General features: G+C 31.4%; 1 protein-coding gene across 1 annotated transcript in view; it reads right to left on the bottom strand.

Annotated features, from left to right (window-relative positions):
- LOC136831164 (nephrin-like) overlaps positions 1-7,500 on the bottom strand; it is a 337,951-nt gene that overhangs the window by 281,307 nt on the left and 49,144 nt on the right. The window lies entirely within an intron of this gene.

Here is a 7,500-nt window from a genome sequence, read left to right as displayed (position 1 = left end):
CAATTCGAACCGCAGGATTTTATTTACTTTTGAGATTTGAAAGCACAAAGGTGCTGTCATCCAATTCTCACGGTTGAATTCAGATATTTCTAGATATTATTATTATTATTATTATTATTATTATTATTATTATTATTATTATTATTATTATTATTATTCAGAAAATAAACTCTATTCATATAACGAGGCCCACAGGGCCATTATCATTATTATTATTATTATTATTATTATTATTATTATTATTCAGAAGACGAACCCTATTCATATGGAACAAGCCCAAAGGGCCATTATTATTATTATTATTATTATTATTATTATTATTATTATTATTATTATTATTATTCTGGCAAAGCCTGATTCAGACTAGAAAAGCCTGGTACAGTCTAGAAAAGACTGGTACAGTCTAGCAAAGCCTGGTACACTCTACCAAAGCCTGACATAGTCTATCACAGCCTGGCACAGTCTAGCAAAGCTTGGTAAAGTCTAGTATAGCTTGGTACAGTCTAGAAAAGCCTGATACAGTCTAGCAAAGCCTGGTAAAGTCTATTCAAGCCTGGCAGAGTCTAGAAAAGCCTGGTAGAGTCTAGCAAAGATTGGTACAGTCTATCAAAGTTAGATAAAGCTTAGCAAAGCCTGGTAAAGTCTATTAAAGCCTGATACAGTCTAGCAAAGCCTGATACAGTCTAGAAAAGCCTGGTACAGTCTAGCAAAGCCAGGTACAATCTAGCAAAGCCTGGCACAGTCTATCACAGCCTGATACAGTGTATTTCAGCCTGATACAGTCTATCAAAGCCTGACGCAATCTATCACAACCTGATACAATCTAGCAAAGCCTATGAAAATCAAGTACAGTCTATCAAAGCCTGGTACAATTTTGCAAAGACTGGTACAGTCTGTCAAAGCCTTGTACTCGTACAGCCTACAAAGAACATGCAGTCTATATATATATATATATATATATATATATATATATATATATATATATATATATATATATAATAACTCTTTTAAAGGTATACAAGTTTCCCAACATGGCCGCCACGTCACGTGACAATTATGACGTCACGGCGCATGCGCGCGCGTCATCAAACTGGTCAGCGTTTACCTGTCATATATGGGTCTCAAAGTTATATCACAACTTGATGTCATAAGTTTACGACTTAAACTTTTCAAATTTCGGGCTCCGGAACCGCCGAAACACAGGCCACCCGGGCCTAATTAGCATACGGAATGACTTCAATATAACAAACCTCGTATTTGTTCAAATATGTGGGTTTAACATTAGCCCCTGTGCAGAAAATCTTTATAGTTCTGGCAAAAAGCTAATATGGCGTCTATGTCACGTTCATAATAATAATAATAATAATAATAATAATAATAATAATAATAATAATAATAATAATAATAATAATAATAATGTGATACAAGTTCACAATTATATAATAAAAAAATTGTATTAATATGCAAAAGATGAAAGCAATTTATTTATATATATAATTGTGGATTTTCATCACATAGCATTTTATCAAATTACTGTAAGAGTCTTAGCAGCAGCAATATAATAATAATAATAATAATAATAATAATAATAATAATAATAATAATAATAATAATAATAATAATAATTTGTGTTGAGTTTATATTTCGCTTTATCAGTTTGATGCATTATTATTATTATTATTATTATTATTATTATTATTATTATTATTATTATTATTATTATTATTATTATCATATATAAAAGTCGCCTCACAATGAAAGCCACCCAGAGCCTAGCGTACCGCGCTCTTGCGCGCTCTCATTAAAGTTGAAACGCGCATTCGAGACCAGTCATTAACATATTCAATACATGCAGTTTGGTCGGAAGCCTGTAATGGTAAATGCTTACCTCCTAAAATTTATAATAATAATAATAATAATAATAATAATAATAATAATAATAATAATAATAATAATAATAATAATAATAATAATAACAACTAGTTATATAATACAAGCTTTGGACAAACATAAAGATTTCAAACCTGGCTTAAATATAATGAAATATGTGGAATTTTGAAACATCTCTCCCAAGGTGTCTATAATAATAATAATAATAATAATAATAATAATAATAATAATAATAATAATAGGTTATATACTACAAGCTTTGGACAAACATAAAGATTTCAAACCTGGCTTAAATATAATGGAATAAGTGGAATTTTGAAACATCTCTCCCAAGGTGTCTATAATAATAATAATAATAATAATAATAATAATAATAATAATAATAATAATAATAATAATAATAATACAAGCTTTGGACAAACATAAAGATTTCAAACCTTTGCTTAAATATAATGAAATATGTGGAATTTTGAAACATCTCTCCCAAGGTGTCTATAATAATAATAATAATAATAATAATAATAATAATAATAATAATAATAATAATAATAATAATAATAATAACTGGTTCTATGATACAAGCTTTGGACAGACATAAAGATTTTAATCCTGGCTTAAATATAATAAAATATGTGGGATTTTGAAACAGCTCTCCCAAGGTCCTTAATAAGACCCCAACATATTCTCCGCATAAGACCCAACATATTCAGAGCCTATGTGGCCTTCCAACATGAGCAGACAACGGCGCTGGCTGGACACAAAACAGAAAACAGAAAACACAGACTCTTTTAAATCCGAGGAAAGAAAAGAGGGCTAGATTACACAAGATCTGTGACAAGGCTTTTGAGAATAATAATATTTACCAGATAACGAGATTATAATAATAATAATAATAATAATAATAATAATAATAATAATAATAATAATAATAATAATAATAATAATAATAATAATAATAATAATAATAATAATAATAATTCTCCAAAAGGAAGATTTTAAAAGGCTAATAATAATAATAATAAATAATAATAATAATAATAATAAATAATAATAATAATAATAATAATAATAATAATGCAATAAATTATTTCTCCAAAAAGAATTTATTTAAAAAATCTTTAATTAAGAAACTATATTACTATGTAAAATAATAATAATAACGGATATAATAATAATAATAATAATAATAATAATAATAATAATAATAATAATAATAATAATAATGATGATGATGATGATGCTAAGAAGTTCACAAACTCGTGAAAAACAATCTGTGTAATAAAAACCCACAATTATATAGTAAAAATATATTACTATGCAAAATGGAAATATATAATAATAATAATAATAATAATAATAATAATAATAATAATAATAATAATAATAATAATAATAATAAGAGACCACGTGGAAATGAAGAGACATTTCTCCAAAACGAATATCTTAAAAAGCTTTAATCAAGAAGAGAAAATATGAAAATAATAATAATAAATAAATAAAGAAAGCGCGCCTTAGCCTGCAGACAACAGTCCTCTCGCACAAAACCAGACTAGGATAAAGAAAAAATACTCGTAATACGAAGCAAGTTACAAAATCTCTCCGTCATTTCAACTTGGGGAAAATAATACCGAGAAATGAAGACATAATGATTTGTGTTTCTGGGAAATGATGACAAAAAAGTTAGCAATCGACATCATTCTGAATGGACGGAAAACAATTGAGATATGATATGTACTTGCGAATCATAAAACATGTAAAAAAATGCGCCGAAGTTTCTTCGTTGCAATCGAGTTTTCTGTACAGTCGCTACAGCGTATAATCAAGGCCACCGAAAATAGATCTATCTTTCGGTGGGCTCGGTATACTGTTGTTTGAGCCGCGGTCCATGAAACTTTAACTACTGGCCGGTGGTGGCCTATCCTATATCGTTGCCAGAAGCATGATTATGGCTAACTTTAACCGTAAATAAAATATAAACTACTGAGGCTAGAGGGCTGCAATTTGGTACGTTGGATGACTGGAAGGTGGATGATCAACATACCAATTTGCAGCCCTCTAACCTCAGTAGTTTTTTAAGATCTAAGGTCGGACAGAAAAAGTGCGGACAGAAAAAAGTGCGGACGGACAGACAAAGCCGGCACAATAGTTTTCTTTTACAGAAAACTAAAAATGGATAAATGGAATATGGAACGAGAGAGAGAGAGAGACGAAAAAAAGAATGATTAGAAAAAGGGTGTGATGAGCACATCAAAAGGGAAGCGAAAAGATTTGATAGATATGCAAAAAGAAGATAAAGAGAAGAATTAGCATAAAATGAGTGGATCGGATTTTGGAAAAAATGAAGGGAATATAAAATAAATAGAAAGCAGGAATATTCAGTCAGCCAAAATCAAAAGGAAGGAATTGAATATCATATGAGCTAAAGTAAAAAATGCAAAAAATAACTTGAGAATTTCAACTTACCTTAAAAATTAAAGATAAAATAAATAAATAACAGGTTACAAAAACGAACATCAAAAAGGATTTAACGGAGAATAAGTCAGTGGTCAGAAGTAAAGGAAATAAAGCAAAATGAAAAATGACAGAGAAAATAAAAATAGGTAAAATAAAAAAAGTTGATGAAGGATTTCTAATGGACTGATTTTCGAAGAGGGGGAATTGACGAAAAAGTCGAGAGAAATGCTTTGAATAAATGCTGAAAAGAATGACGGGAAATGTCGATAAGAAACAAAAAATGACGATTTACGAAGTAGAGGAAAATTGATGATGATTATCTGCTAATCTGACAGGAATTGAATAGACAACTGCTCTCCATTCCAGGGACCGCGAATCATTGTTTTTCTCAAATATCTTTCAAACACCTCCCGCTAATTTTTGGTAATATAGTGCATTGTCAAATGGTTTTAGTTAAGGCTGTACTCTTGAATTTTAAAGGCAAAGTCGCGTGAGTCAGCAGGACTAATCTACGCAATCGAACGTCTGCTATCCCCCATCGACAGGGATAGCGAGTCATCGTTTTCTCAAATATCTTTCAAACTAATTATCTGATCGAAATGGAACTTTGACAGTGTACAAGACACCTCCCGCTAATTTTTGGTAATATAGTGCATTGTCAAATATTGTTAGTTACGGCTTTACTTTTGACTTTTAAAGGTAAAGTCGCATGAGTCAGCAGGACTATTCTACGCAATCGAACGTCCGCTATCCCCCACAGACAGGAAAGGGGGTGGAGATTGGGAGGCCAGGAAAGTGAGTTGAGGGAGGGATGAGGAGGAGAAGGGAGAGGGAGGAATGGGATGGGGTAAAGAACGTTCGAAAGCATAGTTTGGCGAAGCTTGGCAACACCATGTAAGTCAAGAGTAAACGCCTTAACTAAAACCAATTGACAAAGGACTATATTACCAGAAATTAGCGGGAAGGTGTCTCGTACACTGTGTCAAAGCACCATTTCGATCAAATAATTAAATTGAAAGGCATCTGAGAAATGGATAGTAACTGATTAGAAAAGGAAATGAATGAATGAGGAGATAAAATGGAGAATTACGTGAAACACGGCTAAAGAAACGTCGTGAAAATATTATTGTATATATACTCAACTTGGAATAAAAAAAAGGCTGAAAAAAGTGAAAATTATAATTCGATATATACTTAATTTGGAATGAATGAAATAAGAATTGCAATATAAAATTCAGGCTAAAGGCCAATGCTGGAACCTATGATGAGTTCACTCGGAACTGAAAGGGAAACTGAGAATAAAAAGGTTTGAAAGGTGTAACACGAGGAAATACCTTTCGCAACTGCACTCTGAAACAACTGTTAGGAGAGGCTTGAGAACAGTTAGATGGAAGAAAGGTGATATAAACGGAGGTACAGTGAAAGGAATGAAAGGGGTTGCAGCTAGGGGCCTAAGGAAGGAAGGCTACCAAGAACCTGAAGTAATGCCTACAGTGCACCACGTGTGGTGCACTGATGGCACCCTACAGGGTGGAAAAATATAACAAAACATCCCCCCCAAAAAAATTTTCAAAACACCTCCAAAAACAAAAAAAAAAATTTTCATAGGGAAAAACAACTGCCTAGCAAAACATCGACTATGATCAAAGTGATTTCGAAACGATGAACAGTAGAGGGAAAACAACCTTCAATTAAAAAAAGAAATTAAAAGAAAAATGTTGAAGGAAAATTTGAAAAAAGATTTCCCGATCAACATCGTCCTCAATAGAGTGAAAAAAAATGGAAGGGATCTTTAAAAAAAAAAAAAAAATAAAGATATCTTTTTAAATCAGAGAAGGATTTTTCATTCCTACATTTCAATTTCTGTTCCCCAAATATAAATATTATTATTATTATTATTATTATTATTATTATTATTATTATTATTATTATTATTATCTTCGTGGAGTAAACTATTTCGTTTGACAATTATATCCAGTGTATATCTGATCACTTATTGTGACATTTTTAATCCACAGGTTCTTGCTTAGATAAGAAATTGCTAAATTACCAGCAAAAGAAGCTGAAGAAGAAGTAAAGAAAAAAAAACAAACAAACGCAAATATACGATGATGAAGGTAGAAGGCAGAAAGGAGGAAAAGATGAGAAATTGCAAGTGAACAATTTGGAAAAGAAAATGAAACAGAAGATGATTATGACCATAAACAGAATAATATGTGAAATTAAACTTATTTTTACACTTTGTCTATCCGTCCGCACTTTGTTCTGTCCGCACTTTTTCTGTCCGCCCCCATATCTTAAAACCTACCGAGGCTAGAGGGCTGCAAATTGGTATGTTGATCATCCACCCTCCAATCATCAAACATACCAAATTGCAGCCCTCTAGCCTCAGCAGTTTTTATTTTATTTAAGGTTGAAGTTAGCCATAATCGTGCTTCTGGCAACGATATAGGATAGGCCACCACCGGGCCGTGGTTAAAAATTCCTGGGCCGCGGCTCATGCAACATTATACTGAGATCACCGAAGGATAGATCTATTTTTATTTATTTTTCTTTAATTTCCTTTATGTCTTTCGCATCTGCAGTCTTGTTTTGACTTGTGTTTTCCAAAGTAGAAAAATATCTATAGAACGATTTATTTTTATTTGTTAAGTTAAAAAATCTGAAAACATCTGTAATCAGAATCGAAGTGGACACCTGTAATTAGAATTCAAGTGTACATCTGGAATGCAAGTGTACACCTGTACTGCAAGTGGACTTCTGTAATTAGATTCCAAGTGTACATCTGTAATTAAAATCGAAGTGTACACCTGTACTTAGAATAGAATGTACATCGGTAATTAAAATCGAGGTGTACGTACATCTGTAATTAGAATTCGAGTGTGCATCTATAATTAGAATTGAAGGTGCATCTGTAATTAAAATCAAGTTTGCATCTGTATTTGTAATCAAGGTGTACACCTGTAATTAGAATCGAAGTGTAATTTCGTAATTCAAATCGAGGTGTAACGTACATCTGTAACTAGAACTGAAGTGCGCATCTGTAATTAAAATCCAAGTGTGCATCTGTATTTGTAATCAGGGTGTACATCTGTAATTAAAATCAAAGTGTAAATTTGTAATTAGAATAGAAGCGCGCATCTATTAATTAGAATC

Source organism: Macrobrachium rosenbergii, chromosome 48, assembly GCF_040412425.1.
Source record: "Macrobrachium rosenbergii isolate ZJJX-2024 chromosome 48, ASM4041242v1, whole genome shotgun sequence".
Lineage (NCBI taxonomy): Eukaryota > Metazoa > Arthropoda > Malacostraca > Decapoda > Palaemonidae > Macrobrachium > Macrobrachium rosenbergii.
The sequence above is the reverse complement of the archived record's forward strand: the minus strand, read 5'-3'. Positions and strand labels throughout refer to the sequence as shown.